Below are 9,926 nucleotides of genomic sequence, written 5' to 3' on the forward strand. Positions count from 1 at the left end.
CATTTCAGTATCTGTGGGTTTTAGAAAAATGCTTTTTAAATATCATTTAAACTTCATGCAACTAAAACTCTCAACTGGAGCCAATATTTGAGGTAAAAACTCACCATATTCAACAGTTGAATAGATTGAAAAGATGTAAAAGCTCACAATGTCAATCCTAAAAACAAGTCTTTACACAAGACTGAAATCCCTGTGAAGAGGTTATTCACTCATTTTTGTGTTTTTTTTTTTAAGTTATTTTGTGTCTTTTTGGTCATTTTGTGTCTTCTGTGTTTTTTTTTTCATCATTTTGTATCTTTTTTAGTCATTTTGTGTCTTTTATTGGTCATTTTCTGTCTTTTTTTTGTCTTTTTGTCTCTTTTTTAGTCATTTTGTCTCTTTTATTGGTCATTTTCTGTCTTTTTTAGTCCTTTACACAAGACTGAAATCCCTGTGAAGAGGTTATTCACTCATTTTTGTGTCTTTTTTTAAAAAGTTATTTTGTGTCTTTTTGGTCATTTTTTGTCTTTTTTGTCATTTTGTGTCTTTTTTGGTTATTTTGTGTCTTTTATTGGTCATTTTTTGTCTTATTGGTCATTTTGCTTCTTTTTCGTGTCTTTTTTGGTCATTTTGTCTCTTTTTTTAGTCATTTTGTGTCTTTTATTGGTCATTTTGTCTCTTTTTTTGTCTTTTTCTGTCTTTTTTTAGTCATTTTGTGTCTTTTATTGGTCATTTTTTGTCTTATTGGTCATTCAGCTACTTTTTGTGTCTTTTTTGGTCATTTTGTGTCTTCTTTTGTCTTTTTCTGTCTTTTTCTGTCTTTTTTTAGTTATTTTGTGTCTTTTTTTGGTAATTTTCTGTCTTTTATTGGTCATTTTCTGTCTTTTTTAGTCCCTTACACAAGACTGAAATCCCTGTGAAGAGGTTATTCACTCATTTTAGTTACAAAAAGACACATGTTGTTAAAATAAGCACATAAAGCTATGGTCAGTAGGTAAATTATACTCAAAACAAGATAATTAAGAAACTATTGCTCAATATAAGAAGAAAATACTTGGTAAGTTTCATGTTTTTGCAGTGCACGGAGCTGTTTGTGCCTGCAGGCCGAGCACACACACACACACTGATGACAGATCTGAGGACTGTTCTTATAAAAACCACATGAAGTGAGTCTATTCTGGCTCTATTCAGCAGTGGAGGAGACAAACGGAGCAGCTGAGCTGTGTGATTGGATCAGACAGCATCAAACACACACACAGGCTGGAGCTGCATGGTGGAAATTCCTCCTCAGAGCTTCTCCAAACAGGAGACCAGGGTGTGGTCTGGCCTGGACACAAACTGCTGAACTTAAATGACCATCTCTGTTTGAGTTTGGAGGGTTTTCAAACGGTGCAAAGTGCTCAGAGGAACAGAGAAACCTTCTGCTGTTACTGCAACTTTAAAATAAATGCAAATGAAAACACTTGCAGCTGTTCAGGTCACAGCCTTTTATTGTGAAACATGTTGAGGAACGGCCAAGTTTCATCAACAGAAGCCAAACACACGCAGGCAAAGTTTAATTGGAGGGAAATTCCATTTGTCTCTTTATGATTTTCATCTCGAGAGGCTTTATGCAAAACAGAGAGAAAGCTGATCAAAGTGATCAACGGCTGCCTGAGTCACTACAGAGAGACTCAAAGATAAACAATGAGTGAAATTAAAGTAAATATGAGGAGAATTTCACTGGTTATGAAGGATTTTATGACCTAAATAAGCAAACAAGACCATCAGAGAGAAGATTTGTCGATTTCTTTGTTGTTTTTCTGAATCAGTGCGTTAAGATGCACTAAAATTAAAAAAAACTTAAAATTCGATTTTGGCGCCAATATGCGTCCTAGGCTAACAGTTAGCTCTGTAGCAGTACAGTGTGTATGTGCTAACAGGCTAACAGTTAGCTCTGTAGCAGTACAGTGTGTATGTGCTAACAGGCTAACAGTTAGCTCTGTAGCAGTACAGTGTGTATGTGCTAACAGGCTAACAGTTAGCTCTGTAGCAGTACAGTGTGTATGTGCTAACAGGCTAACAGTTAGCTCTGTAGCAGTACAGTGTGTATGTGCTAACAGGCTAACAGTTAGCTCTGTAGCAGTACAGTGTGTATGTGCTAACAGGCTAACAGTTAGCTCTGTAGCAGTACAGTGTGTATGTGCTAACAGGCTAACAGTTAGCTCTGTAGCAGTACAGTGTGTATGTGCTAACAGGCTAACGGTTAGCTCTGTAGCAGTACAGTGTGTATGTGCTAACAGGCTAACGGTTAGCTCTGTAACAGTACAGTGTGTATGTGCTAACAGGCTAACAGTTAGCTCTGTAGCAGTACAGTGTGTATGTGCTAACAGGCTAACAGTTAGCTCTGTAGCAGTACAGTGTGTATGTGCTAACAGGCTAACAGTTAGCTCTGTAGCAGTACAGTGTGTATGTGCTAACAGGCTAACAGTTAGCTCTGTAGCAGTACAGTGTGTATGTGCTAACAGGCTAACAGTTAGCTCTGTAGCAGTACAGTGTGTATGTGCTAACAGGCTAACAGTTAGCTCTGTAGCAGTACAGTGTGTATGTGCTAACAGGCTAACAGTTAGCTCTGTAGCAGTACAGTGTGTATGTGCTAACAGGCTAACGGTTAGCTCTGTAGCAGTACAGTGTGTATGTGCTAACAGGCTAACAGTTAGCTCTGTAGCAGTACAGTGTGTATGTGCTAACAGGCTAACAGTTAGCTCTGTAGCAGTACAGTGTGTATGTGCTAACAGGCTAACAGTTAGCTCTGTAGCAGTACAGTGTGTATGTGCTAACAGGCTAACGGTTAGCTCTGTAACAGTACAGTGTGTATGTGCTAACAGGCTAACAGTTAGCTCTGTAGCAGTACAGTGTGTATGTGCTAACAGGCTAACAGTTAGCTCTGTAGCAGTACAGTGTGTATGTACTAACAGGCTAACAGTTAGCTCTGTAGCAGTACAGTGTGTATGTGCTAACAGGCTAACAGTTAGCTCTGTAGCAGTACAGTGTGTATGTGCTAACAGGCTAACAGTTAGCTCTGTAGCAGTACAGTGTGTATGTGCTAACAGGCTAACAGTTAGCTCTGTAGCAGTACAGTGTGTATGTGCTAACAGGCTAACAGTTTGCTCTGTATCAGTACAGTGTGTATGTGCTAACAGGCTAACAGTTTGCTCTGTAGCAGTACAGTGTGTATGTGCTAACAGGCTAACAGTTAGCTCTGTAGCAGGACAGTGTGTATGTGCTAACAGGCTAACAGTTTGCTCTGTAGCAGTACAGTGTGTATGTGCTAACAGGCTAACAGTTAGCTCTGTAGCAGTACAGTGTGTATGTGCTAACAGGCTAACAGTTAGCTCTGTAGCAATACAGTGTGTCTGTGCTAACAGGCTAACAGTTAGCTCTGTAGCAGTACAGTGTGTATGTGCTAACAGGGTAACGGTTAGCTCTGTAGCAGTACAGTGTGTATGTGCTAACAGGCTAACAGTTAGCTCTGTAGCAGTATAGTGTGTATGTGCTAACAGTTAGCTCTGTAGCAGTACAGTGTGTATGTGCTAACAGGCTAACAGTTAGCTCTGTAGCAGTACAGTGTCTATGTGCTAAGAGTTAGCTCTGTAGCAGTACAGTGTGTATGTGCTAACAGGCTAACAGTTAGCTCTGTAGCAGTACAGTGTGTATGGAGGTGTTCACTTGGTATGGCCCTTTAAATAGCTAAAAACTGGCTGTTACAGAACACCTGCAGCAGGGAGGACGAAAGGTTTAACAGCAGACATTCCAGATTCTCTCTCTCTCACACACACACACACACACACACACACACACACACACACTGCTGCCTTACTGTTAAACTCAAAGAATGTCTCTCTCTCCTCACACACCTGCCTCACATTCCACACATGCAGCCGGTTCAGACGGGGTTAGAGGGAGGTGGGGGGGTCTCAGGTCTGCAGGTCTTAGGTCTCAGGTCTCAGGTCTGCAGGTCTTAGGTCTCAGGTCTCAGGTCTGCAGGTCTCAGGTCTGCAGGTCTGCAGGTCTCAGGTCTCAGGTCTGCAGGTCTCAGGTCTGAGGTCTCAGGTCTGAGGTCTGAGCAGGAGGAGGATCATGGGGAGGACTCCCTCCTCTGAGCCTCTGAACACGTTACACAAGCAGCCAAAACAACAAGCCGTCACTCTGATTTACTGCTGCTGAGCTCAGACTTTATCATGATGTTTTCAACTTTCTGTGCTGAACTCAGAGTCAGAGACGGAGAGATGAACAGATGTTTAATAAACAGATGTTTAACTAAACTGAGGATGAGGTTCCAGGTTTATTTTCAGCGTTTGTGATCAGACGACCTGAGAACGAGTGAAGATCTGAACCAGGTCACAGAGGACCAGAGAGTCTGGGTCAGAGGAGGAATCAGACCAGTTTAATGCTCCGACACACAGAGTTAACCTCAGAGATAGAAGATGTTAGAAGGTTGTGACTGTGCTCAGAGTTACAGTCAGAGAAGAAGAAGAAGAAGAAGAAGAAGAAGAAGGGGAGTCAGCTGACGGTAACTGACAGGTAACTGAATATATTTTTAATGTTGAAGTCCCATGTATTACAGAAAATAAATACTCTGTGCAACTGTAAGTATTTATAAAATTAGCACAAAAAACTGCTAATTTTAATGAATTATTATTATTATTATATGTTAATTCAATATAAACATGTGAATCACAAGCTGAAGACAGCCAATAATTGGTGGGTAGGAATCATTTAATGAATATATTACATATAAATTGGAGAAGAAGAAGAAGAAGAAGAAGAAGGGGAGTCTTCTGACGGTAACTGACAGCCTGTAATCATCCTGATCACACCTTCCCTCAAGCCTTCCCTCCTCCATATCTCCTCCTCCTCCTCCTCCTCCTCCTCCTCCTCTGTTTAGTCAGCTGTCTGAGGATCAGCTGTCAGAGCGTCTTCCCTCAGCTGAACCTCCTCCACTCACACACATCTACACTTCATTAATAAACTAGACAACATCACATTATTATCTGCAGACAGAAAACAGTTAACAACCTAAAACTGAGCCGACCAACGAGAACATGAGTCAACGAAGCAGACAGAAAGCAGAAACACCAGCTGGCAGATTAACGTTTAATAAATCCAACACGTTGATAACCAAGTCGCCAAACTTACAAACCACAGATAACGTTAATGTTCTAATGTTTTAACCAAAAATAAGATGAATTTGCACATTTGGATGTCTCTGAAACCACGCTGCAAACAAGTCAACACTCTGGTTTGGTGAAGGTTTGGTACAATAACAGGCTGAGACTTAAATAAATGTTTATTCTACACAAAACCTCCAACAACAGGACAGAAAACCACAACGGGACAACCAACGGAGGACTCACCAGGAGGACGGTTCATGTCTCAGGTGGAAACTAAAGAATAAAATAAGGTTTCTGTCCTAAACCTAGCTCAGTGGTAGTGGACATGCACCTGATGCATGCTGGGAAACCTTCACTATGTTGCTGTTGTCACAATAGCCGTGGACTTAACTGCCGCAGGGGGCCACAAATTTTCATGGACATTATACACAGGACCACATATAGGAGAAATATGATGAAACTGCTATTTTAAATATGTTTACAGTGCAGTAACTTAACATATTTCATGCTCAAATGCATGTTTAACAGTATAAATAGGAATACAAAAGGTTTGAAGCAAATAAAAAATAACCACTTACTGTGATTTCTTTTTTTTTTTAGTATAAGAACAGCAGACCAACATTAATTACAAGAAGTAATTTTGTGCATTTTTACACTGCACTTTTAAGATTTCATGCTCAGATGCATGTAGTTGTACTGAGGGCCACTTCAAGTGAGGGTGAGGGCCGTATGTGGCCCCCGGGCCTCCAGTTGCCCATCCCTGGTCTAGCACGTTATGCTGGCGTCAATAAACCTTGAATATTACATCATGGTCCGAGAAATCATTGTTATATTTAGTAACACAACGGTGAAAGTCACGTGACTTTCAAGGTCCCAGCGGTCAGAACAAAAAACATGGCGGACAGTTCTCTCATTTTTAGTGAAAAAAATCAATATTTTGACTTAGTTTCTGCATAAAAATGGATTTTGATCACATTTCTAGTGAGAAATATATGTTTTATTTTCTAAATATTCACTCAGTGAATGTACATAATCACTTTGTATGTTGGAATAGCCACGGGATATGACTGTCATTAACTTACATTGTAGCCAAATCCGTGTAAGTTTCACGGAAATTTGAGTGATTCCGTGGCTATTCCACGGATTCCTGTGAGACCAGGTTGCAATATACATATACATTTATAGATCTCATAAGACTAAACAAACTTACCCTAATTAATTCTCTAATTCCCTAATTACTCAGTAGCTTTGATTATATATCAGGTGACACCGAGAGCTAATTTGCTAAGACATTTTCTTTCAATTTGCTATTTTCTTGAATGTTTTGTCCTGGCAGAGCATTCCAGATCACCATAGCTCTAAACATTACTGTACTTTTCATCTGATTTGTCTTTGCTTTGAGTAGACTAAATCGAATAATGCTAATTATTACCAACCCAGTTCAGTGCTCCGTTAACACCAGAGGAGAACAGATGAGTCTCATGTTTTTCAGTCCAGATTTATTTTATCACACTGCAAAAAAGCCAACTTGTATTTTTTGGCCTAAAACAGTGATTTAAGTTGGTAAAACTTGGAAATATACATTATTGACATTTAGGGCAATAATGTAAGTTAGCACAACAAAGGAAGCCAGTTGTCTGCTCAAAAACAAGTTGGTGAGTTGTTGTTACTTATATCTTTAAGTTGGGGTTCACAACAAGGGACAATAGTTCTGATAACTCTTATTTCTTTGTTGGGAAATGCGGGAAAGCGGTGAAATTCGGTCATTAGCGAAAGCTAGCGGCTAACTGATGCTAGCGGCTAACTGATGCTAGCGGCTAACTGAAGCTAGCGGCTAATTGATGCTAGCAGCGCTGCTTGTTACAGCTACAAGAGTAGCCATTAGCGTATCAATGCTAACTCAAAATTGTGGTCGCAACATTAGCTGACATTTCATAGCGGCGTTACAATCGTGCCAATTCAGCACATTGCAGAAGTTAGCAGAAGTAAGGATTAAAAGTTATTACAATGTAAAATTATAAGTTAGTACAACTTACAGTTGAGTTGACAAAAATCTGAATTCAGAGTTGAACAAATTCAAAAACAAAACTTTTAAATATTTAGTTTAATTGTCCAACTTAAAATATTATCGAAGTTTGTTGCCCTTGAAATTTTGAGTTCACCCAACTTTTCTTTTTTTGCAGTGTGTGCATTATTGTACTTTTCATCTGATTTGTCTTCGCTTTGAGTAGACTAAATCAAATAATGCTAATTATTACCAACCCAGTTCAGTGCTCCGTTAACACCAGAGGAGAACAGATGAGTCTCATGTTTTTGAGTCCAGATTTACTTGATCAGTTTCATATTTCAGCCAGAAGTTTTGACCAGAATCTGAACTCTTCTGTTCTTCAGGCTGATCCAGACAGGTGAGACACAGTTTACATCCTCCTGCCTGGTTCTTTATGTTATTAATATGATATCTGGAGCTATTTCCACCATCTGCAGAGCCTCAGAACCCCGTCAGCTGTCAGTGAGAGCAGCCAGCAAACGTCTATAATCTCACACAAACGTGATGATTTCAGTGTAAAAGTTAAAACATCCCAACAGAAACACATGATGATGTCACTGCCTGCACATGTTCCCAATAGTCGACTGTCAAACATGTTTATTATTAATAAGCTTCATGCTAACGACCTCATATTACTGAACAGCACTTTACACATAATCAATAACTCAGTGTGATGTTCTGGCTCAGATATTAACAGGAAAAAAAGCAGAAATATAACTTCAGCTGCAGCTCCAGACTCATTATTATTATTATGTGAGTTATCTGATTATTAGAGAGCATAACTTCTCACAGATTTAACTACTAACAGGCTGCTTAAAGTGATGACAAAACTGGAGTTTCTTCAAGCAGAATTTGCTCAAATTTCCCTGCAACAAACCTGTCAAATGGTCAAAAATAACTTTATTTATATATCATATGTAGACAAGTTGAGAAAGCTAGTTAAAAGTACAATCATAGGAGCTTTTACACAGTGGGACATTTATGTTTCTAGACCATTTTTAAAATTAGAATTTTCCTTTCTACAATGAAAAACTATTTTTTTATGTTACACGCAAAAATAATGTTTTATAGTTTTATTATTTGTTATTTTTTACGCTGTTTTTGTGTTTATAAATAGTAAAACAAATTGGTGCATTTCCATAGAAAACTGTCTTTTGTTTGTATTTTGGGTTCCTGGCAGCTTCATACTTTAATTAAAATAAAATGTAAAATCTGACTGATAGCTAGTTTGTGTGTAGAAAAAAGAGCCATGATGTGATGTAAGGACAGACTGGAAGATGATAAACAGAGACAGACATTAATGCAGAGGAAGTTGACAAATTTGAACCAAAATCTCCTGAACTTGAGAGGTTTAAACAACTAAAAAAATTAAAAAGTTGCATGCATGTTGTGAAATCCTGCACGAGAGTTTAACAGCATTCTGCACCTGATAGATCTACAGATTCAGATTCAGATCTGTGACTCAAACTGGACCGCCCAGACTGGATTTCACTGTTTCATCTAAAGCAGCACATTCACATCAATTAGTCCCGTGCAAAGTTTTAGTGCAGGCTAAATTCAGTCTGCGTTCATTTTTCAGGAAGTTTTCCATCAACACTGAACAGCCAGAACAATAAGAAAACACCTAAATATCTTCTTCTTCTTCTAACAAAATCAAAAAATGTTTCCTGGAAACGTTTCTCCTCCTCCAGCAGCAGAATCCTCCTCTGACTCCTCCTCTCCAAGACAAACAGAGCAGCTGATAAAAGCTGTAAAACACTGAATAAAGACGTTTTAAAGTTTAAATAACCTCTGTGATGTTTGTGCAGGAGCTGCTGCTGACGTTTACTCTGTCTGATAACTTCACATCCAGACGTCCAGGGACTCAAATACAGAGCCAAGATGTAAAAAGAGCAATGTGAAAATATATAAAAAGTCAGTTTATGAAGCTTATAGCAGATAATCACAACACGGACTGATGCCGAATGAAACACACAGTTAATGATTATTAATTACAGATTTCTCTGGTTTAAAAGTCGCAGGAAAGATTTAGGATCATATAAGTATTAAACTCAGCAAAATATAGAACATAGGTTGAGTTGTTCTTAGACATTGTAATACTATATATCTATATATAAACAGGTATATTGGAATATTATTTTGTTGTACTATGTTTCTGTTGTAGTTAGTCATTTCTTGAACCATAAAAAAAAAATCAATAAATTTCAGTTTTGAAAGCCTCAGTGTGGACAGACTGAGTTAGATTCACAGCTGTGCAAAATAATGAACAATAACAGGATTTCCATACAACCAGGTCCTTGTTCTAATACTCTATTAGATTATTAAACCATTAGAATGATGCAGATATGTGGATTTAAAGGAGCAGGTCAGAGTTTTGACTTATTTACTGCTGACCTACTCATCATGGAGGGAAACAGCCTGCATCCATTCACAGATTCACAGAGAAGAAGAGGGACGAGAGCTGATCCATCACAACACACACACACACACACACACACACACACACACACACACACACACACACACACACACACACACACACACACACACACGCACACACACACACAAAGTGGGCCTGCTGCTCAGTAATCAATAAATCCATAGTGAACAGGAAGCAGTTATTGTCTGACAGCTCCATCAGACAGCTGCTGCCAAACCTCTGACCCATTTACAGTTAACACATTTAACAACAACAATAGCAGCTCAGATCCTGCAGAGATCCAGCAGAGATCCAGCAGAGATCCAGC

This window comes from Centropristis striata, chromosome 9, assembly GCF_030273125.1.
Source record: "Centropristis striata isolate RG_2023a ecotype Rhode Island chromosome 9, C.striata_1.0, whole genome shotgun sequence".
NCBI classification, from domain to species: Eukaryota; Metazoa; Chordata; class Actinopteri; order Perciformes; family Serranidae; genus Centropristis; species Centropristis striata.